The sequence below is a fragment of the Stegodyphus dumicola genome, chromosome 4 (assembly GCF_044657685.1).
Source record: "Stegodyphus dumicola isolate Sdum_Otavi_A_Nest chromosome 4, ASM4465768v1".
Lineage (NCBI taxonomy): Eukaryota > Metazoa > Arthropoda > Arachnida > Araneae > Eresidae > Stegodyphus > Stegodyphus dumicola.
The window spans coordinates 37,442,247-37,467,921 of NC_140771.1; the positions used below are offsets into that span (position 1 = coordinate 37,442,247).

Sequence of the window (25,675 nt, forward strand, 5' to 3'; positions counted from 1 at the left end):
TGTAGAAAAAGTATTTTTATAGACACATCTAGTACAAAATTTCCTTAGACAAGATAAAATATAAAAAAGGAATATTTAATAACTTACAAAAATATATTTTTTCTTTTTGAGTAAAATTTCCAAACTTGATACAAAAGAATATAACAAAGAATGTAAGAATAATTAAAATATGTATTTTATAATCTGAATATTCACACGAATATTACATTCAGAAATTAAATATCACATTTTCTAGTAATGAATATTTTTAATAATGCTGCAATACTATACAAAGAAATTTTAAAATGTTCATTTCTGCAACTTTAAAATCAATGATTCTATTATTACTAAAAGTTGCATATTAATTCATATAGCTGCATATATATTCTACTAAATGTTGCATAAAACATTCCCCCCCCCTAAAACCAAATGCTTTTTGATGAAAAGCAATTGTACATCTGTATAGTTGCATACCACAGACGAAATATTGGCCATTTTGAGAATTACTTTTATTATAAATGTGACATTTAAAATTATAAATGATGTAATATTAATTTATAATGTGAATATTTGAGCATTTATAATATAAAAATTATTCATAAAACATGAGAAAATTTGGCAGCATAATTGAGAGTGAATTTAAAATGTTAAGAATGGTATGAGATGCTCTCCTATATCACAGTATATAACATTACATTTAGGCATATTCAACAGAAAAGAACTGTTCATGTGATAATATAAGGTATGAATTTTTCAATAATAAAATCCAATTTTTTTTAAAAAAGGGGCTAATAGATATTACAGTGCACCAATAACATTATTGAAAATTCATTCAGTATGTAATAAATGTTTAGATTTCTTCCGATATGCCATACAATTTTGATATTTTTATAAGAGGATTACAGCACTTAATTTTAAAATATCTAAGCATTTTATATCCTGATACCTCCTCAAAGAAACCTCATTCTTATTCAACAAGACTGTACAATAATGGTATTAGAACGTTTCTCTCTAGTTGTAATTATTTGATCTTTTCACTGGTATAGGTTGAAGAAAGCAGTCTAGCATCTTTTACTTCTCCAGGAAGACTCAATTCTAAACCATTCATAGCTTCTGTAACAATTATTTGACAAGCCAATCGAGATCTAAAAAAAGAGACAATGTTTATAATGTCCATAGTTTTTAATTTCAGATACAAATCTATAAAAGAAATTATAAATAAGCATTTCAATCTGCTTTGTTCATTCCAGTTCTCAGACTACAAAAGAACCATTAAAAATTAGATAAACACATCACATACTCCCCTAAGATAAAATTCCTGTAAATAATCAAGTACATATAAGCCTCATACTGTATTTTTCGATGACCATTCAACTATTAATCATAAAAAAGCCATCAGATTTAAAAGATAAACAAGATCAAGTACATTTGATTTTATTAAAATACAACTGCATTTCAAATTAAGAAAATCTTACAAGAATCAAACAAACTAATTTATTTTAGTGTTTTGCTTAATTTCATTAATGCATTTATAACATAAAAATATACAAAATCTAATAAATGAAAATAACATTTCCATCCTCTGCTTTGAAAATTGTATTTTCTTCAATAATATTTTATTTCATGTCTTTAAAATTTTAATAGACAAGAAAATGCATACATTTTAAAATATGCAGATCACATAAAGTCATGAAAATTTTTTTTCAGTGCACTAGATCAAGGAACATTGTTCTGAAAAATATTATGTTCTCATCTTTAAATAAATGGCAAACCATAATATATACATATATAGGGTGGTTATAAAAAAATCTCCTCCGATATATGAACTCCTAGCCACCTAGCTGCTCAACCAATCGAAATGAATTTCAGATATTATTTTTTGAAGGTGTGCGCTCCATTGCAATGATTTAAAATAACACAGCTTCTCATGGTTATGGTTAATGAAAATTTTTTTTAAAGTTCCCACCTTTTTCCCTGCACCAAATGGCACTGAAAAACCATATATAGTTTGGTTTATTTAACTATGGTACAGCACTCGAGAAGTATCTGCCTAAGGGGGGGTGTTTTTGCGGAGGAGTTTCTAAGGGAAACTAGCTCACATACACATGACATATATGCTGGGATTCAAACCCAGGACCGAATTACCAGTATTGAACAGCTTTACCACTCGACTACTGGTGGGCAACCATAAATGGCAAGTTAGCCGTATGACAAAAATTGCCAGCATATAATATCTGCAAAGAAGAGTACTGTAAAGGACCATAAACAACACAAGAGAGGAATCTGTATAACTTCACATTTTATGGCATCTATCAGTTCTGACAGATCTTATTTTGTAGACCTTAAGGTTTCAGATAATTCCAGAACCAGAACCCCACCGAAGTGAGGTCAGCGGATTGTGACAGCTATGAAAGTGCAAATTTACAGGAGATGAATATCTTGAAACATTGTACACATTGAAAACCTCTAATTCTAAAACAGTTTTTTCTTCTCTCCTCTCTATTATCACTGATCCTTTATAATGCTCTTCTTTGCAAATGTTTTATAGTCATACATGTATCTTTCCATTGTCATTTAAGGTTTTCCAATGTGCTAATAAATTTGCCCAGGGAAAAAAGTGGGTGTTACCATCTGAAAATTTTGGAATTTCTTTACTGCAACCATAACTGCGAGAGCTCTGTTGTTTTAAATCATCACAATCTTGAATGCATACCTTCAAACAATATCTAAAAGTTCATTTCGACTAGTTGAGTGGATAGGCCACTAGAGGTTCATATATTGGTAAAAATTTTTTATACTATCCTGCATATACTAAGTTCACAGTGCCTTTACTTTCAAAACCCTTGGTCGTAGACACATAGTGCATTTAATGGCATATTCCCCAGCTTCACGTAATTCTCTCCTTTTTCAAGGTGTTCAGAAAGCAAGCTTCCCATAATTTTAAAACAGATTTGTTCATTTAGACATTGTTTTGATCTTACTAATTGATTTGTTCATGGATTTGGGGTACATGGGCTCTGACTGATGAAACAATAATAGTTAAGTTTAAAAAAAATAGGGAATATCTAGTGTTCTGGACAGTTCTGAAGATCATTGCAGGTGGAAAGATAAACTGAATAGCGATATTGATGATGGCGACAACTAGCAAACAGCAGACTTGATAGCAGTTCCATCACGATTAAACAACTTCAGACCTCAAGAGTAGCTAGCAGTGAACAACAATAAAAGTGGATGAGATTTAAAACAGAAGCATAAATGAAAATCTTGTGTTAGATACTTTAATGTTAATGTCATTAGTAATTTTTAATCTGATTAGAATGCAGGTTTCTTTTAACCCTCTAAGCAGCAAGGGCGTACATATACGGCCTAGAATATATTTTCTGATATCTGTAAGAATGTATATATACGTGCATATTAAAATATATCAAAGAAATTAAGACACTATATCAAAAGAAAACAAATCCAGGCATGAAATACCAACCAGGAGAGTTTTTACATTAAAATCAAAAAATAATTTGTTCTCATAGTAGTTTTGGGAAATTTGTGCTTTCTTAGCGAAAACCCTGGCCGCTCAGAGAGTTAAATAAATAATATTGTGATAATTACCAAGAGTTTATCTATGAATATTTTTCATTTGTTATGTTTTTTCTGTAACTGTGTCCTTTGCATATCTCTTCCCCTCTATTTTTGTATGATAAAATCATAAAAAAAAAGGGGAAAATATGTGAATAAATACAATACTTCCAATTACAAAAATGCTTTAAATGATGGAGATATTTTTGCTTTTCCATTTTTTGAATTAAAAAGAATTAAGTTCATAAAAATTACAAAATCTAATCTTTTATACACTCCTTCAGTCCATAATGAGAAAATTTCCTACACATTCTTAAAAATATAACAACAACAACAAAAAAAAAAAAAAAAAAAAAAAAAAGACTCTCATACATATTACATTTTAAAGTTGAAGATCATATTTAGGGATCATACAAAACTTGAAGAAATAACATTTCCATTTGTACGCAAGTAAAAATACAATACATTAATTTAGAAAAAGGTTAGATTGCCTGTGGGCCACATGCACAACCTGAAAAACAGCTGACGGGTTCGAATTTTTTTTTAACAAAATGAAAATCGTTTAAAATAAATGTTGTTTACTAAGCATTTTTCGGAAAAAATTCAAACTTATATTTATTTTTTGTATCTGAAATTTAAAGTCTGGTACTTGCAAGACACTTATATTGGTTACACTTTGTAATTCAAATATTTGACAATTAAAAGTTCCAGACTTACTATAATCATTAAATAATTTAGTTCAATTTAAGCTGAAAGAAATTATGAAAACTTTCTTAACTTTTCAGAGAAAGTTTTCCAGGCAGAACAAAACTAGAGAATAAATAATGACAAACTTAAGTCTCTTTTCCTTAGTTATTGAATTCGTTTCTATGCATAAATAAAAATACATATTTGTATGTATATAACTATAAATTTTTTTATTCCTCGACTTGACACTTAATGGCATTTCAGTTTTGATAAAATTTGAAGCCTTAGAGAGAAATACTAGAAATTGTCTTTATCACAGATTGTAGATGCTCATCGGTAAATCAGATTTCCTTCTTATTAATTTTCAATTGTGGAAAAAAAAAAATTCTTCACAAATAATTATAAAATATGTCAAGTACAAATAAAAGTTAATAAAATCCATATCTTCAAATCTTGATTAAGACTTGTATCACACTGTAAATTAGTTAACTCAATTTATAATGAAAATGTCTCTCTCTTGAACTTGATTTTGAAATCTTTGTATTTGCAACAAATTCGTAATTAAAATATTTTTGTGAGCTACATAAAATTGCTTAGGGGTTTGGCAGTTCGAGTAGTAGTAGTAGCTAGTAGTAGAAGATTTTCTTGGCACATTTTCTTTTAGCCTGAAAGACTATTTGAACCAAACACATGGTAGATACATCCAAAACTTATAACCCATAATACAAACCCATCTCTTTCAGGTATTCAAATAAATGGTATCGACCTCTTCTCCCATTATACAGTAAAGAGGCAAGTCATATTTATTAAAATGCTTCAATCAAAATCTGTTAAAATATGGATATTCTACGAGGGTTGGGGCAAAAGTCATGGCAACTATTTTTTTCTTGTAGATATGTGAATGGATCACAAAACATATATGTGTTGTGTAGAAGTTCTGCAGGCATAGACTGTATGCAGAACAACAGATGGCTCTGTGGTAGGGAGGGCTCTGAAATCAGTCAGTTGGTGAGTTCCGTGCGAGATGGAAGTAACCCGTGTTGAGCAGCACGCTTACATCAAAATAGCCGTTCTCCGAGGGAGAAATGCGAAGGAGTGTCACAGTGAATTAGTAGAAGCCCTTGGGAATAATGCCCTACCATATCATACAGTAGCATGGTGGGTAGGAAAGTTTCAGCAAGGACGTGTGTAAACCAGTGATGAGCAACGTTCGGGATGACCGGTGAGTGTGCAGACCGACTTGGCACGTGCCGTCATCAAGCACCTCATGGATGAAGACACACGATGGACATTACTGGAGTTAGAGAGGGCAAGTGGCATCTAGAAACGCACTGTCCACAGGATATTGCATAATGAGCTAGCGTCAAAATCCTTCCCCAGTCAAATTGATGGTTATTGTCGCGTATGACGTCAGGGGTGTCATTGTTTGCCACTTTGTTCCTCATGTCAGAACAGTGACCGTACAGTACTGCAGGGACTTCCAGGTGCGATGTGGCATTTAGGATAAACGTCCGGATCTTGTGGACAGTGCAATAATTCTGCACGACAAGGCGAGGGGATGGGAAGAATTGGAGCACCCACCATACTCTCCTGACCTTTTGCCCTGTGACTTTGATCTCATTCCCAAGATTAAGGAACCAATACGTGGCAGACGGTTTGCAACACGAGAGCACATTGCTAATGCTGTGCGCCAACAGATGACCCAATTCATACATGGTGTGGAAAATGCTGAGGCTGATGGTATTCAGCACCTCCACACATCGTTGGCAGCGTGTGGTGACAGTAGCAGGGGACTACATTGAGTGTCTTTAGGCCCAGGTTTGTCATATCAACTTTATGTGTATTGTGTTATCATTCTTTTGCACGGTGAAGGCTATATTTCCCTGTATACTACTGTAATAAATTCGTGTGTTACGATATTTTAGTGCTATTTATTGTCCACACATGTAGTTAAGACCTTGTCCTTTCGTCTGTATATGTGACATTTTTCAACCGGACTGGTATCTTCAAGAAAAAAGATAGTTGCCATGACTTTTGCCTCAACCTACGTATTAAAAAATGACAAACGGACAGAACAATATCACAATTAGGACCCACTGACTCACTCTCTGCTTTTAGAAGGTAAATGCGAGTGATCGATTTTAAGATGGGTTAACAGCACATCCTCCTTTCGATTTCTGGCACTCTTCCAGCTTTCCATCCCAAGTTTCAAACGTCTTAACTTATTACTAGCTGAACATCACAGAGTAGCTTCCATTTGTTTAAAATTCTCTGTCTAATATCAGATGTTATGTCTAAAAAGGGAACAGGTCTGCTGAACACTTCCACAGAATTCTTTGCTGTAATATCTGCAAGTTCCCTTTATTTCGAAACCCTTACCCTTTATTTCGAATGTCCAGACACATAGCAGTATATAATGTCATAATGGTCATTCTTTAAGACACTATTCAAGTTTAGGATTGGATTGGATTATTCAATTATGGCAAAGCACACGAGGGCTATCTTCCTAAAGGGAGGGATGCTTTCGTGGAGGACTTTCTAAAGGAAACTGACTCATATACACGTTACACATGAGGAAAACCACGAAAGGCCCATGCAGCCAGCCTGTTCGTGGGATTCGAACTTCAGACCAAACTACCAGTGTTCAGCGTCTTTACCGCTCGGCCGCTGGTGGTCCTCTACTCAAGTTTAGAACTTCTAAAACAGAAGAACTGTTTTCTTCAGAAAAACTCTGCAGTGAACTTTTGGGCACAAGTTTTGGGTAAACAAATAACTGTTGTATTAATTTCTGTGATCTAAAAAGCTTTAACAAGGCATTTACATTACCTCGTTAGAGCTGTTCTCAAAATGTTTGAAAACTTTAAGAAATTCAATTTTTACATCATCCCAAAGAGGAATTTGAAAATAATTTATTGCTTTTCATCTCAGAAATGCTGTATTCTTCAACTAATGACTAAGATCTTTTTGAATAGGTAGAAATCTAGGAAGGCTGAGCTTGGAAAAGGACATTTGAATCATATAAAAGAATATACAGGAAAATAATAGCAAAGAGACAGTTGCTCATGCCTTAAATGAAGTGAAGGCTCAATCTACGTACAAGCTCTGTACAGGTGTTGATTGGAAGGCTCCAAAACAAATGTCTTATGCCTGATGGTAAACAGGATCAAGCTTTAGTAATGCAGATTGACATGAAGATGCATCCACCACAGAGGTGTAATCTAATTTGGAGCTGATTACAGCACTACAAAGAACTGGAGCAAAGAACAGCAGTCAGCTCCCCACCATGTGCTCGATAGAATTTTCTTGAGCTTTTGAGAACAGAGAACCAAGCTTTACTTGGAATAATCTATTTTTTAAAGACAGCTAAATTACCATGTAGATTAATATCACAAAGGTCATGGAGAATGTCACATCTCCGAGCCTTATCATATGTTTTTTCTATATCTAAGAAAATAGATACTAGGTGTTTCCTCCCAACTTCACAGCAAGGTCTCAAATATCACAACATTAACCAAAGTTGACCTACCTCTTTAAAACTCACCCTGATATGAAGAACTGCAATCATTCTTCTCCAGTGATGAGCTAGATGAGAGTATCTTTTTTTTTGAGATTTTGCAAAGGCAGCAGGTTCATTCTTATCAATCTATAATTGCAAGAATTATTACAAGATTCCTTATCAGGTTTTGCTATGAGAATAACTAAAGCTCTCCTCTATATATTTAGGAAAATATGCTTCTTCTACACTTTGTTAAAAGGGGTAAGAAGGGCAACTAATGATTCACAGGACACAAACTTTAACATAGTAGTTTAGAAACTTTAACATACTTATAGCTCCCACCATCTAGAGTTGTAATTGTCTTATGTATCCAAGAAAGAGTTCTTCGAATCTTGAGTATTGTGAATTCTGTGTTATAATTTTCACAGTTGAGCTCATTAAATTTGACAGAAACTCTCTTAGATTGTACCTGATGGGGGGGAAAAAAAATGGGGACAAATGGTTTACTTGACACAAAAGCAAAAGCCTCACAAATACTATCTGCAGTTTCTTCCCTGCTGTTTATCAAACTATCAAGACAGAAAGTGAGTGATTTTGACATTTTCTTAATACATTCTTAAATTCTTTTTCTCAGAGTATCAAAACTTGTTGATGACACAGAAAACAACACATATTTCCCTGGCTCTGCCATCTGACATTTTGTGCCTTTACCTTAGCCTGCTTATAGGTCAGAAAGTTGGAGACCCGAGTATTTGCAGGAAACATTCCACAGTTTTCTCTGCATCCTGTGCTTCTTTATATTCATTGCTCCACCATGGTTTTGCATACTTGATGCCTTGATGATGATTTAGGAAGCCTTGATGATGATTTAGGAATCGAGAGTTTAGTTGCCTGCAGGATGATGTCAGTTACCACAGTCACTGCATCTTCAATATCTGTATTATTCACTATTTCCTGACTAATCACAGCTAGGAATGATAAAAGTGATCAGTATTCTCTATCATAAATAAAATGACAGGTCAGCTCCAAAGGAGGTATATCCTTGAACAAGGAAAAAAACTGGAAAATGATCACAACTGAAAAGAACATTACTAACTTTAAGTGAAAACTAAGATAGCAGTGAGGGAGAACTGATAGCTATATCTGTTGCATGAAATGACTCGGTTGGTTGGGAAAAGAAAGTCTCATTTCCAATATTTAGTATATACAGACAATGATCATCAACCAACTGTTCAGTTTGTTTACCATGTGAATTTACTTGTTGGTTTCCTTACAAAGAGTTATTGCCATTTAACCACTTGGGCTAAAATGACGCGCCATGTATGTCGAGATGCTTTTGTCTCAAACCGTGAGCGACGTGAATATAACGTCGATAGGCATTTATTGCAAAAATGAAAATAACGTGGTACACATGTCGCCTAACAACAAAATTGTTTATTTCTTGAGTTACAGCTCTGGATTGCACTCGCAGATGCAGAGCGACATAAATGAGACACTTTACCGCTTGTTATATTGTAGCGTCCGGCACCGCAACTGTGAAGTTTACTCACAGTGCAAGTGATTAAATCTCCAAGAATAATAAATGAGTGAGTGGATGATCAATGTAATGATGTAAAGATTCTTGAAATGCACTAATTGTGTTATCGACTGGTTGTCTTAGCCCTCTCGACAAATACTGATCCTGCAGAAAGAATATATACTTAAACTGAATTAAGCATTTATAGCTTTCTAAATTATTTCAGATTTATTTTAAGTAGTTTGATTCTTCATAATGAAATTTTTGGATTGGAAGTATTAACCGATACAGCAGCTTTTCATTGTAAGCTCAATTAATCCATCAATGACTACAGTCACATCTTTTCTTCGTATCCCAGAGACCTTTCCTGTACTCTTGTGGTTACACGTACCAATGGCTGAGAAACTAATCTAGGGAAGCTTTTAAGAAGCAAGTTGCTAAATAACACGATTGAAAAATTTAGCTGCTTAAATGCATCTGAAACAAGAATTTAAACATTCACTTGGCTGTATAAAGAGCACAATCACGCATCTTTTCGATGATAATCCCGAATTTCATCAGTCGACTCCATGTATATTCCCTTCATGTTTCTATCCAAAGAGAAACAAGTTAGGAATTATCAGTTCAACAATAAAACAGTGATCACAAATCTATTAACCGTGATATCCACCTCATGCAAGTAACACGCTCTTTCAATTGTTAACTATTGCGAGTACCATGGGCAAGAATCGTATGCTTGTTACACGGGGATGTTTTAAGAGGTCCTCAAGGGTTGCCAATTTGTTTTTTTATTGCATGGTTGATTGACTTAAGTCTTTGCTTAAAATAAAGCATGTGTATCCTGAGGCTTTCAAATCCGACTTGAACTTATGCCATATAAAGACTACATTCTTGGTTATTTTCTTGAATTAAGGTATTGGAGAAATATTTAAAATTAACATAGAGTTTAATTTCCAAGTATACCACTTAAAGGTTAACATAATATTTGTATTAATTCTCGAAGTTAATTTAAAATACTGTACTATTGGATAGTGCCCATTTCCAACACTGTCAGCTTCTAAACATGACAGAGTTGGCATCCTGCATTAATGAAGCATAACAATTCAAAGCGAAATGTACTTTTGATTTTCGCCTGTTACAGCAATCTAACTAGTGCCCTCCGAAATTCGGTATCTTAAGCAACTGCTTATATCGCCTAGCTCAGAGATGACGTTGCAATACTGTTCAGTACATAAAAAATGAATGTTCCGTAAAACAAAAATTTAATTGAAACACTTGATTAAGATTTGTTGCACACCTGAAGGTAAATACTTAAGATATTTAGGAGTAAATGGGAATTTATTACATAGACTGCAAATGAGTGTGCACTTACAGTATGAACAAATGATGAAATTGTCAAAATTGATTTTTGAAGGCGTTCTGTAACAAACTTCGCTTTAATGCAGAGTCTTACAATTCTTGTGTGAAGAATTTAAAATCTATCGGGAAATTAAGAAGCAGTGCTTTGCATGCTGTTAAGATTAAAATTTCTCGTACATTTGGATAAGCAACATATTCATTAAAGAAATCAGAAATTCAAGGGAATATTTTAAAAGTTGAATGCAACTCCTTGGCAACCATAGGTTTGCTTAGATTTTTTTTGTTCATGTAGCTGAGAGCTGCAATTTTCATCAGATACCTAAAACTCTCGAGAGCTAGGAATGCCAAATGAACGAAGATTTTTAAAAATTAATTTCGATTTTAAAATTTTTATAATATCGAAAATCAACAAACTCTTCATTGAAAGATAAATTTAATATCCTCATTACAATACAGTACCATAAACTATTTTAACGAGAAGGAATTACTTATTATACAGTTACAAAAATTGAAATTTCGATCGCAATTTTCTTAGTGATGTGAAAATGCAAGGGTGCGAAAAAAATCCATCCCCAAGCTAAGAAATGAGCAGATTATCGATTTTAAAAATAATTTAAAGTAGGATACTGATAAACATATAAACTCGGTAACTACTAAATTATAGAATTATTTGAAAGCAAATAAATGAAAAATGCAAGATAAAATAAAGCTTTAACTTAAATTTAATTCTTCAAATTTTAACATACGAAAAGTTAGGGCAATGAAAGATAAATATTAGATACAGCAAAAGGCTTAAAAGTTAAAAATGTAGCATCAAAAACATTAAAAATATTAAAATGCAATACATTAGAATTTTCTGAAAAATACAATAAAGAACTAGAAATTACAATATGTAAATGTTCATAAACTTGCACCATTTTTCACAAGAAAAGATTACTTATTTCCGCAACTTGCTGTTCTTATCTATTTAGATAAATCAAAATTCAATGTCACAATCTTCAATCTGTCACGGGAGACACAGCATACTTAAAAGTTCTTCTGTCTGCATTGATTTTTTCTAATTTTATGTTAAATTTTAGGGTCTTTTTTCTCCACCCCGAGTCTTAGGTATTTCTCCCTTTTTTAGGAGATTCTTTTGCAATTTTCTCAGGAATTTCCGACACCAGGGCGGTTGATCGCTTTAAATTCAATTCGTAACCTGATGCTTCACCCCAATATGACGAACCTGGGACTGGTGAAAGGAAGTCTACTTGCTGTAAAGGACCTTTCCCAAGTTTTAAACTGTCAAACTGCTCTATCTTGGACTGCCTCTGAGGAAGAAAATTTTTGAAATTATCTATCGCTTTCAAACCACCGTAAGGATGTTGAAGTTCAGAAAGAGCAGATTTTACGCCAGTGTCCACTATCTGCGCATCTTTTGCTGTTTTTTTCAGGTCATCCCAGATATCCTGAAATTCTGTGCCTTCCTTTCTGCTGAATTCTTCCAAAAAATTATCAATGAAGAAACTCGCCCACAATTTGGGTACTGATGTTAGATCAAAATTTTCATCTTCGCTATATTTGCGTATAGCAAATTCTGCGAAAAGTAGACATGACCCCATAGTTAGATCTAAGATATTCTTTTTCGGTATGAAAACGTCCAACCACCTCCGCACTAAATCTTCGAAATCTGTGGTTCCCATAACCAGCTTTGGATTCTTATCGAAAGCATGCTTTATGTCACTTCTAAAGCACAGCGCATTCGTAACAACCGCAAATCCAATATCGTCGGTATAGTCATTAGACACCATTTCATTATTGATGGGGTAGATCTTCTCCTTTGGCACTTTTAATTCGTGGAACACATAGCGAAATAAATGATGAGCAAAACGTTCAACTCGAATATCCATTCTTTTGCTTCGCAGTTGCCGCCAAAACGTCAGAACACAAAAGCCAAGGAGCTTCCAAAGTAGGGTCTTTAAAAGCTTACACTCAAATGATTGATTTGCGTAATCCTACCTAATTTGTATGGCATCAAACCATCTTGTCTGAATGAGCGTTCGAGCTCCTTCCTTACGGCACATTCATGTGAATGATTTAATTATACATTGCCGGATAACGAATTAATTAATTTTCCAAAATGTTTGGTGTTCCTGCAAATAGTGGAAGCTGTTCTAGTTGATATATTTAAGTATTGTTGAGGGTGCTGTTTGGTATTAAAATGCGATGAGTTACGAGAGATAATTGGTGCTGGTTCCAAAGTAAAACTAACTAAGTTAGGCCACACAAATATTTAATTATTTACATAACGTACAAGGTTACAAGTTAGGTGCTCCATTAGCACAAAGTGGAACGAGCGAATGCACCATAGATCCGCTGCGTACATTCTTCAACAATAGAGCTGGAGCAAACCGCATGTATTCGTTACTGAGTAACGGGTACATCGGTTGACTCGAAGTACGGATTCGGTACTCACAAATTCATTTCGTTACTCGCATCTGTCGTGCGATGCGGTTTGTTCGAGTACGAATGAAGCGGTTTCTATGCGAATACGAATGCTGTTCGAATAGGAAGTCACAATGCGCTCATATTTTTCATAGATAATTTTGAATTTTTTTGGGCATCGGGCAAACTCTTGTTTACATTATGTGTTTTAGTTGAAATACTATTTAGTTGTTGATATTTAAGAAAATGAGCAATTTTGATAGCGCGAAGCGTTATTTTGTATTTGCTTTTTACTATTGCTATTTATGTTTGTAATTTGAAAATTTAGTTGATTCTTCTTTTTTTTTTTTTTTTTTCCTTGAGCGTGCCATAGTCAGATTTTATTGATTTGAAATATTTATATACTGCACTTAGGTATTGTTTATATAAGAATATGTAGGTTAATATAGGTTCTTTACTTCCTTCTATCAAATAAAATGGTAGTAATTATTGTAATCGAGAAAACTTTTGGGTATCATATTTTAACGGAAATATCCGTTTTTGACGATTACGGAATCCATGTGAATTATTTTTTGGGCTGACGCCTGTACGTACGAACACAATGAAGGACTCTCTCTCTCTTTTTTTTTTTTTTTTTTCAAAAAAACTTATTGTTAAATGTAATCCCATTTACTCTAAGCTGATACTTATGACTAATGATTATGACTCTATGTTGATACTTGAAAGGGATTTTTTTCGTGATGTGTAAGTACGTATGTATGCATTTTGCATAACTCAAAAATGGTTAGTTATAGAACGTTGAAATTTTGTATATGGGTCTGTTATAACATCTAGATGTACACCTCCCTTTTTATTGCAATCGGTAATACTATCAAACGTAAATATGTATATATATATATATATCAAATAGATTATAATTAAATGTAAAGTACATATATATATGTCCTTATAATTAAATGTAAAGTACACACACACACATACACACACACACATATATATATACATATATATATAATAAAAGCCAAGTAAGGAGAAAATAAAAGCCTTGGCTTTTATTTTATTTAATTATCACTAAATAAGTTACTTGACTTTTATTTTCGCAATCATTGGTTGTAGTCAGGACTTAATTTTTAAAATTAGAAGTGCTGGAGCTCTATGGAAGGCCATCAGGAAAGATGAATAAATAAATAAATAAATAAATAAAAATAAAATAACTATTACAATAATAAAATAATTAGCAACTAGAATATTAAATGATTATTATCATAATTCAATAAAAATTTAAAGACAAATGAAAATTTAATTAATTCTTAAATTAATGATGAATAACTAAGTAATGAAATAAAATACCAGACATTGTCTTGTTTGGGGGCTGTGGCTAAAATTGCAATTTAAGAACTAAGCCGAGCATTAGCTAAATTTAGGCTTTTGATAAGCAAATAATGTAATGTTTACCAGAGTATAGATAGAAATTTGGTTATGTAGCCCATTCTTCTAAAACGACGTTTCGTAGCTGCCTTCCACCACCAATTCCCTTTTTTTTTTTTTTTTTTTCTTTTTTTTTCAGTTTCGGTTTATTCGGTTACAGCAAAGCACACTAGGGCTATTGCCTACGGGGAGGGAGGCCTTCGTGTAGGATTTTTTAAAGGCAACTGACTCATATGCAAGTTACACACGGGAATAACAATGAAAACGCCCGTGCAGCTAGCCGTTAGCCGGGAATTGAACCCCGGACTGAACTATTAGTGCTCAGCGACTTTACCACTCGAGCTCTGGTGGGCTCTTTTTTTCTTTTCATTCGCTGTTTGAAAAACGGGTGTTCACTTTACGATAAAGTAAGCACCTGTTTACTTCAATTAAAATGGGTTAGACGATATGACTCTTCCTACTTTAATCTCACTTAGCTTTTGATTTCTAATATTGATTCAATGTTTTCTGTAGACAAAGTATTCTGATTAGAATAATAGATTTCAAACATGTTCAAAAGGTGTGTATCTGAATATAATTAGGTTTTTATAACATAGGGCACATTTTATTAGTTTCACATAGTTCTAAAGCAATTGAACCACAGCATCGCTGTTTTGAAAGAAAGTAAAAATGTGAGAAATGTATAATGAACATTAATATATACAGGCTTTATTAAAAGTAGTCAGCCTTTTAAAACGTGACCGTCTATACTTTTAGAGGATTTTTGGAGCTCTGTGCATTTGCTCTGGCATCTTAAAGAAGTGATGTTCAATATCAACGTATGTTTATGTTCTCAAAAATACAGGTCTCTTTCAAAAAGCGACCTCTTAGAAGTCGTCAATAAATGATTCAGTATAGTTATTTTCTAATAGACCATAGAATAAATTTATTTTAACGTCAATTTAAAAATGGCTGCTTGTACTAAGAGTTAAAAGCAATAAGACTCTAATTTTTCTTTCGCAATTAGCTATCATGCCAGCTGAATTGTTTTCTGCATAACCTTTATTGTGTATAATTGAAATATTTAGCTATGCATTCAACAAATATACAACAAATGTAAGACAAATCATTAAAAAAATTAAAATTTGGAACATTAATGATAATTTTTTGTTATACATAAAATATTATTAATGAATGATGAATTTATATCATATTATATATAAATCAAAATTTAAACTCCTATTCCTTTATAATAAATTGAAGAAAAGCTATAAAGTGAATTAATTTTTAAAAACAAAACAAAAATTTAAAAAAAAAATTTTTCGTACACCTAGAATCTAAAAATGACGAACACTGAATTTTACGACTCATGTGTGTATGGGTGTATTTAATTATGGCAAGGCACACTATGGCTATCTGCCTAAGGGGGGATGTCTTCGTGGAGTACTTTCTAAGGGAAACTGGCTCGTATACACGTTACACATGAGGAAAGCCACGAAAACACCCATGTAGCCGGACCGTTCGCGGGATTCGAACTTCGGACTTACTTGGCTACCAGTGTTCAGCGACTTTACCGCTCGGCCGCTGGTGGGCCGTTTTACGACTCATATAATAATAAATGCATATTCATATTGTAACAGAAATTTTGTTAGAAGTCTAGCATACGTATAGTTATTTGTGATCTTTTAAAACTGTCGTAACATGATGCACATTTATCATTATCGTGAACCAAAACAGTATGCTTTACATCCTTACAAATATACGTGATAGATTTTAATATTTATTTCTGCATATACTTACGTTTCCCACAGACACGAAAGCAAGTCAAGCAGATTTTTGTTGTATTAAGCAGACTTAAGTTCTCTGTTAGCTAGTGTAACATAATTCCGGATGTTAGTGTAACATGATTTCGGATTCTATGAGCCTTCCAGAACTATTAGCAAAATAGTGGAAACGTCTTTAAATTATGTTTTTATAAGCAAACAAAAAATTATGTTTTTATAAGCAAACAGCAGATGTACACTGAGCAGTGATCAACTGATATATTTCTTAAATGATTCGGTTTAGTTGATTATGACAAAACACACTGGGGCTATGTGCCTAAAAGGAAAAATGCCTTCGTAGAGCACTTTCTCAGGAAAGCTGGCTCGTATGCTATGTGGTAAGCTGGCTTGTAAGCTGGTACGGGAAAAGAAACACGAAACGCTTATGAAGCCAACTCGTTTGCCTGAGATCGAACTCAGATCGGAACTACCAGTGTTCAGCGATTTTACCGCTCGACCGCTGGTGGGCCATTTCTTAAATGAATAAAGGTATACTCATAGCATTATGAAATAACACTGATTGAAATATTTAGTGCTTCACTATTATCTGTAATAAAGTAACATAAAACTTTCCTTACCTTTTATAGATTTCTAAATTTCTTTCAAGTTCTTATTCGTACTTAACCTATACATTTGCGAATGTTTTTATCGATTTTATTGTTAAGTGTAAAAAGCAAATTGACATTTATAATATAGCATTCCTTGTCTCAACAAATAACAGTCTCAACAAGGAGTTTTTGGAGAGGGGATGAATCGGGGAAATTTCACCCTTTCGTCATTAGCGGTTCTGATGAAGGGAATGGGTAAAGCAGCAAACGAAATAACGAATAACGGACAAATAACGAAAGCTAATCTTTAATGCGGTCTCCCAGTTTCTGTATTTGTATTTGGGAAAGTTTTATGGTCATTATGAAAAAGTGAAAATTTGATATGGATTCCGCATGACTTTCTTCTATGACTATTTAAATTATGCTTATTTTTTCTGCACTTCATTTAAACTTATTTCCTCGAATTATTCTAACTCAATTAAGCGATACCCAAAGGCAAGTTACAAATGGCATCAAACATTGCAAATTTTGAAACTAAATTTCCCGGTCAATCTTTGTCCTACGGGACTCAAACTTCTTGTATTTTTATTTTTTCATAACAAGTATAAAACTTTGCCAGATATAAATATAGAAACCAGAAGACGACATTAAAAGTTAGATTTCATAATTTGTCCAAAATTAATTCTTTTTTAAATTTGACATTGACAAAATATGAATATTTTCGTCATTTAAAATACTTCTGTATTTTTGTTGCACCGTATTTAAACTTGCTTCCTCGAGTTATTGACATTAAATTACATTAATTCCATTATCTATCGGAAAATAATTATAGCAAATCATCTATTTACGACATCTCTAAGAGGTCACCTTTTAAGAGATCTCTATTTTTGGGAACATAAACAAACATTGTTAGTGAACATTATCTTTTTAAGACCACCACATGTAAAGTCCTCTAAAAGCATGAATGGTTGCATTTAATGAGGACCCATTACTTTTAATAAGGAATGTAACATTAATCTTAATTATACATGTTTCTGATGTGTGTGCCAAAATAGTGATAGCGTACTTCTGTTGCTTTAGAAATGTGTGAAATTAAAAAAATGGATACTATACAACAAAAATGTTATTATATTCAGATACACACCTTTTGAACACGTCTGAAATTCATTATTCTGCTCAACATAATTTGTCTGCATAAAATATTAAATAATATTAAAAAATCAAAAGCTAAGTCGAAGTAGAAACAGTCATCTCTTCTAAACCATCTTAATTGAAGTAAACAGACGTTCGCCTTATCGTAAAGTAAACACCTATTTTTCAAACAGCGGATGAAACGGGAAAGAGGGAATTGGTGGGGGAAGGCAGCGAACGAAATAACACTTTTTCGAGCTGGGGATAAAATGAGATAGGACGAAACGATACTAAGCTAAAAAGACAAGATCTGGTATTTTACTTTATTATTTAATTAGTCATCATAAATTAAAACATTATTTTAATTTTTATTTGTTTTTACATTTTTATTAAATTGTACTTGTAAGTATTTTATATTTCAGTTGCTAATTTTATGTTACTTTAATTATTCATTATTTTAATCACTATTTTTTATTATTTTAATTATTAAGTTTTTAATAAGTAATTTTTTGTTATTTTAATTACTAATTAATGTTATTATTGTAATATTTATTTCCTTTCTTTCTTTATTTTTTATTTTTTTTTCCTGTTTTCCTGACGGCTTTCTGATTTTAGAAACTAAGCCCTACTACCAATAGAAAAATTAATAATGAATCCAGTGCACCAAAAAATAATAGCGAAAATAAAGTGAATTATTTCTACCCAAAATTGCAACGCAAAACTCCCTATCGCAGCACTACCCAGTTCCCGCGGGGTAGAATAGCTCACGTGATTCAATGCAATGCGACGTTTCAAAGCCCTTTTTAGGGCCGTAGACCGATAAAATAGGCTCAAGATACGGATACCGATCGATTTTACCGAAAGTAACGAGTAACGATACGATAGTAACGAGTACTGGTTCACCGAGTAGCGAATACATACGGGTACACAATTTCTCGTTACTTCTACAGCACTATTCAACAACCAACTCAACTAAATTTGGCTTCTCTCACAAGACGGCGCTATATTAAACCGAACAGGTGCCATCTTGAATTTTCTTAAAGGGAATGATTTTTTTTCAAATTATATTAACGAATGGGAGTTAGCATTATTTGTATTTGGAAATTGGCTGTAATATTTGTGTATTAATATTGTTAAATATTACGCAACATATAAAATAATAAAAAAGCATATAATATAAATTTAAAATTCACTAGTTTATATCTGAATTGGAAATCTCTTCAGTTAACGTTTACAAACAATTTATATCTTAGAGTCATAATTCAATATTTCTTGGTTTTTGTGTATAGCATTTTGTGTAATAAGTTGGGAAAACAGAGAATTCTACTCAAATAGTTTACTAACTCAAATAACATGCAGGACTGTGTTAAGTTTATTTAACAAAATTTATGAAAAAGTAGACGGAAACTTCTCTGCATTCAGAAAGCTCTTAACACAAAGTCATTATAAAAATCAGATTTTTAAATTATATTAATTTAATCAGGTTAATTAAATTTAATCTTATTTTTCGTTAGAAAATATTACATTTTATAATGCAGTTAAGAGATTTTACATTTTTCGACACGCATTTTCGCTTCTGAAAAAGCCCCCGCCCCTCTATTCTCTCTTTCTGTTTCCTGTTTTGGCTTTTGATTACAACAAACAGAAACTGATTTTTTTACTTTACAATATTCATGTGAATTTTTTAATTGTAATTTATAAAATCATTCTGAACTATAAAAATTATCCATACTAACCTATGCTTAATTTTTTTCTCATGTTTAAATTTAGCGCAGACACATTTCCCTAGATTAGATCAAAAATCTAAGAATATTTAAAATTTTTCTACATTAATGAGTGACCACAAAAATTCTTATACAGTCTTTATTTTTGTAACCCTTCATTGTAAACATATATTTCCAATTACAAAAATGATTTATGCTTTCGTATTTTTAAATTTAAAAAAAAGTACATAAAACATTAGTTTTAACTTTCCATACAACACCCCTGTCCTTATACTTATATTTAAAAAATATATATATATATATTCGTTATAATAAAAAACAAAACATTTGTTGACCCCCGTACAAAAAACAAATTAACTCAGATATTTGGTATTAAAGTTGATCATACTCAGGGACCACATATTAATTTATTTTATTACCTTACTCGATAAAAAAAGTTTGACAGTATGATATCTGATGCTCATCCATAACATATACAGTCAAAAGTCGTTAATCCGAACACCCATAATCCGGACCTCAAAGCTACAAACTTTCTGCGAATGCGTATGCGTTCACGCATGCGCATAATACGTTTACGCATGCGCGTTTAATGTATAACGGACGGTATAAGCTAAGCTAAAATTATCTAATTATCTATTTCAGTTAATGTTGCAGATTGCGTTGTTCCTTAACCTTCGAATTGGATCCGGCTTATAATTGCAGACTGTTAGAGCAATTTTATAAAAGTAAGCCTGAACTTTCGATTATGTCCAATAGAATTTCCGATGCTGGAGCTGAAAGGATCTACAAAGCGAAAGTATGTTTCGATGTCCATCAAACAAAAAGTGGAATTGCTGCAAAAAAAATGGATAAAGGCATATCCTTTGTTTCTCTAAGCATTCCGAAATCTGTTTAGCAATTTCACGCTGCTCTGCGAGGGGGGGGACGTCGTGGCGTGAAATGAACTGAAAGTTGATCTGCCAGCACTATCCTTATCTTTAGGGCAGATGTTTTTATTTTATTTGGCTTATAATTCCTTACTAAATGTAGTATTTCATCTCGATGTACTCCGTCTTTGATACGATTTAAATCAAATTCCTCGTCATTATAATTCCATTCCGATAGTAAAGAAAGTGACACAGAGGTTATTGAAAACGAAAAAATTTCGATTCTGAAATTAGTCGGTATTCTCGACACAGCAATTATAGGACTTGAACAGCGGAACTTTGTAACTGAACAAGAAATTATATCTGTTTTTTAGAATTAAAGAGAAAGTATTATCACATAAAACGAAGGAACTTAAACAACTTACATTGAAAGAAATGTTTAATAAAGTAAACAAATAAATATTAAGTTTTTTTTTTTTTTTTTTTTTTTTTTTTGTAAATTTTGATACCCTTTAGATCATAATTGTTCTTTATTTCATAAATTACAGTTTCATATTTTTAATTTTATAATTTCTGCATGCCATCTTACCAGATTTAAACTGATGATCTATAATCCGGAAAAATCGATAATTCGTAAGCGCCAAAGTCCCTACGAGTCTGGATTAAAGACTTTTGACTATACTGTTTTCCTTTATCTTCTCTTCCTTGTAAATTCTCAGAGGGCTTCAGAGACATTTCATATAGCTAAATTTAAATGCGATAATTATTTTCCCCTACCACACAACAGTTTTAAGGGGGAAATCGAATTAAAGAAAATTAAATATTACATAAAAATTAGTTCTTTTTTATGACTTAATTATTGAAAATTTATATTTCTTCTTTCTTGGAAAGTTCCCCCCCCCATTATTACTTAACCATACATTATCTACTGCTCCTAGAACAGTGGTGTCCAACCTTTAACTTGAAGCGAACCAGTTTATAATTTAAAAACTTTTGGCGAGATATTTCAATTATATATATATAATGCACGAACTATAAAACTGTGGGGTGAAACATGTTAAAGAAAAAATGTACTCTTTATATTAAGCATTTATCTATTTTATAAGGTATTTATGTTAACTAACCAGTTATTGCATATTACGAATCTATACTGTCACTTCTTTCTTTCCATTCTCCTGACAGAATGCAAATTTAGTTTGCATGTATTTAAGTGAGGGTTTGAGATCGTTTTAATGAGAGCATGTTCTGCCTGCTGAAGGCCACGTTACTAGTTGTTCGTCTACGATACGCATTCCTGTCTACGGCGTTGCTTTAGTAGTGCTGATAGTGCAGCCACGTTGGTGTATGCTAAGAGCCAGCTTGCACCTTTAAAGATCTCTACACAGCTTTTGGCTAAAAAAGACTTAGATTTAGGTTTAATTTAACATTCTACTTTTGAGTTTATGCTGTAAATCCTAGTTGATTTGTAATCACCAGGGCTGCCTTCTGCTCAGCTTATTGAGTTCTTAATAAAACGGTCTTTTACACCTTTCATATGTTTCCATTTCCTTATCTAGACATAGTGATAAATCAGTTAAGTCTGCATAGAAATATTGAGTAGTTTACGTTACCAAAACAAGCGAGACTCTACAAATTCATTAAGATATAAATTGAATACAGAAAAAAGCACATTTTAATGTCAAACCTGGCACCGCCTATCTTCTGCGAGTGCTCTGGTATATACGATGCTGTGCTGCTTTCTCGGTCCAAGGATGATCTGAATTATTGCATAAATTTAACATGCAGTAATTCAGATGTTCGTCCATTAGTATCCTGGTTCGAAACTTTGATTTTAACAAGTTTGTTACTGAAACATTTTACCAAGTTCATTGTTACTTTCAAAACAGAAAGCAACAGTTTAACCTTTGAAGAGTTTCTGTTAAGAGCGGATATTCTTCTTCATCTAAGAGTCCTTGTTTTTAATTGTAGATCAGACTGAAAATCAGTAGATCACAAGAATTTTTATTTTATGCGTTTGCGATCTATGGCAATATTTCGGAAATACTAGTGTTAGCAAATGGATTTGAAATGAATGAAGTAATGGACTGAATTTTATGAAAATCAAAAAATCTAATTTTGAAATTTTATATTTCTTGACATAGTTCTCCAGATTTACAAAATGGTAAAAGTTACGCAATATATCCACAAATTTGATTTTGATTAAAAAAAGTGCGTTTATACATCTATTGACTCAATAATAGTTTTTTTTTTTTTTTTTTTTTTTTTTTTTTTTTCCCTGAAGTTCAAGACATAGTTTATTCATTTTAGTTGTTATATTTGTATGAAAACCTAAATCAGATAAACACCTATGATTATTAAGTTCTTCATAAGTTTTGTTTCTGTATTTTAAAAACTGATTTATCTCTAAAAGAAGTTCTAAAAATCATTGCAGGACGTTTCCGTTACTAAGCAATTTAATTTCAGAATGTAGCAGAAGCTTCATACTTAGCATCAAGTTCATTAGTCAATACTTTCAAACAATCTACTTTGAAGTGTTCCGGCACGAACAGAATTTACAATTTTTAGAACATTAATCACTCATTCGTAACGTAAAACTTCTGTATATAACTTCTAGTGATGTATGATGCAATGGTAGGTAAAAACGTTTGGAAAGTCAGCAACATTCTTATATAATGTGATGCAACCAACAGCAGAAACAACCATGGCAGGTAAGTTGTCTGTTAAGTTTTTGAAGAGTTTTTAATTTTGGTTTTGTGGTTTTTAATAGCTTGGTACATGTCCACTCTAGTCTAGGTGTATTGTCTTTTAATGGCAAAATACAGCGTATCTTCCTTCACTGAGTAATCGTAAGACCATCTTTAATCGTGAACTGAATAATTGTAAGGACATCCTAGTAGAAGTATTGAGCTACATTTTAGATTATGTTGATTTACCGCAGTCTAAACTTTAAAAGTTTTAACTCTAAAATAAAAACGCATTTTTGTAAATCATCTTTTACTTACATAGCTTCTGTTCTGCAAGTGACGGAATTTCTGGATAATTGGACATCTTGGAGAGTTGCCTTAAATTCATTCTTATTTAGCATCTTGAAATAAAGTTTCTATTGTAGCAAGCATTGACTTTAACTATGTTGCCATTCTCAAAGGATTTTTTTGTGAATTGCAAGTTATGTGCAACCTTAAAAGATGCAATTCCAGCAGCGTTCGTTTTGTTTGTGAATTTTGTAAACAATGATTGTTGGGAAACAAATGTGCTCTTCAATTATCTCTTTACCTTTTCTTAGACTGCTGTTAAAAGGATATTTAATATCATACTTTTTCTGAACTGCCTGTTGCAAAATACCATAATATTTTGCTTTATTTTACTTCCTTGTACGAAGTAAAAAGGAAGTATTGTAATCGCGAAAAGTTTCAGGCAGCATTTTTCGACGAAAATATCCATTTTGACCGCTATCGAATGCAATTTAACGATGTTTTTGCGGGATATCTGTACGTAAAGACAGAATAAAATACTCTTTTCCTTCAAAAAAAAAATAAATAATAAAAAAAAAATAAATAAAAATAAAATAAAACCGCTTTAAAATTAATTCTGAAGAGAATTTTTCGTGGCGTCTGTACGAACGTATGTACGTACATACGTATCTCGCATAACTCAAAAACGAGTAGCCTCAGAACGTTGAAATTTTGTATGTAGGACTGCTATAACATGTAGATGTACACCTCGTATTTTGGTTGCAATGGGCCGCACCAAACGTATAGAAATATATTTATATATATATCCACTCTGTTACCCGGCTCAGTGATCTCAGTTTCTTTACTCTTATATGTTTGTAAATTGTACATTTTTTGCTTTAAAAAAAATGATTGAATTATGTTGTTCTTATCTTCCGGTTAAGGTTTTTATGCCTTTAGTAAATCTCTATGCAATATTTTTAGAATTATCAACAATTTTAAAGTTGTTTAAGTGCAGCTAAGCCTAATACTCCTCTTGATGGCGGCCATTGATGTTTACATTTGAAACAGGAGACTAGTGGATTTGTTGACAATCTAGAGAAACTTAGCTTCCAACAACAAAGATAACGCATTCATTTATTATTGCCAATTAAATTATGCTTAAATCTTTCTGGAATTTTTTCGAGGAAAGATTTTTCGTGTTTAAGATTTACATCATAATTTTTAATATAGATATTTTGAGTTTTTATGTATTTTTGCCTTCTCGCAAAGTGAGAACTGAATTAATTAAATGAAAAATACTCAATCGTCTGTGAAAAACTGTTTCTTTTTGCTTTGTTTTGTTTGCTTAATTTCTTTTATACATCATTTTAGCTTTATTATAGTATTTGAATAGAACATGTGGCAACGATTAGATAATTCTATTCCTTAAATGATATAAATTTTGTGCATTATGAGTTATAATATGAACGAAATATATAAGTTAACTGTTATATAATTATTGGATTATATAACAGTTAACTTAGTTCCCGTTACATAATTATTGTATAAGTTAACTGTTATACAATTATTAATACTGTTAAGTGAATCTAGCGCCAGAGTGTCGCTATTGTAAACAAATACTATAGTGAATTTTAAAGAAAGAATGCATTTATTCTATTGTGGTTTATGCGCTGTCGGCGAAGTAGATTTAATTCAATCCAATAAGTTTAAATGAAATGCAAGAAAAATGCTTATAATTTAATATTCCGTACAAGGAAGTCGTGGTGTACACATCAGATTTTTTTTTAACAGAAACTGTTGAATGAAACAAACGCATCTGTTCTTAATCTGCTACAAATTCATGAAAAAATATTCCTTTTCCATTTCATTGTTAAAATTATGATTGCAGATATTTTGTTTTCTCTCGGCTTATAAGATAGCATGATAAGTGTAATTATAAAATCATCAAAATTAATGTTTAAAATATAAAGAAGGGAATATTTTTTTATACCTGTATGAAATGACCAAATCAGCTACTTAAGCGCAACTTCGAAAATTCTTTGTTTTCGCTGGTGTGTGTTTCATGAAGGCTGTGGCAAATAATTGACGGTGCCAGTGTAAAATAACTAGATATATTGTGCGGCAGAGGTATTCACATGGATCAGGGAATGGAAATGCAGCATTCAGTTCCTGAAGCAACCCAACATGA

At 32.3% G+C, this 25,675-nt stretch overlaps 1 long non-coding RNA gene across 2 annotated transcripts; it reads right to left on the reverse strand.

Moving 5' to 3' along the window:
- LOC146997524 (uncharacterized) lies at positions 1-25,623 on the reverse strand. 2 transcript variants are annotated; one of them, XR_015040627.1, is made up of 2 exons: positions 25,478-25,623; positions 1-1,124 (listed from the first exon to the last, which is right to left on the reverse strand). It is a non-coding gene; the product is annotated as an uncharacterized LOC146997524 (long non-coding RNA). The 2 variants fall into 2 exon arrangements; XR_015040626.1 differs by lacking the exon at positions 25,478-25,623 and adding an exon at positions 6,345-7,206.
- Positions 25,624-25,675: the final 52 nt, after the last annotated feature.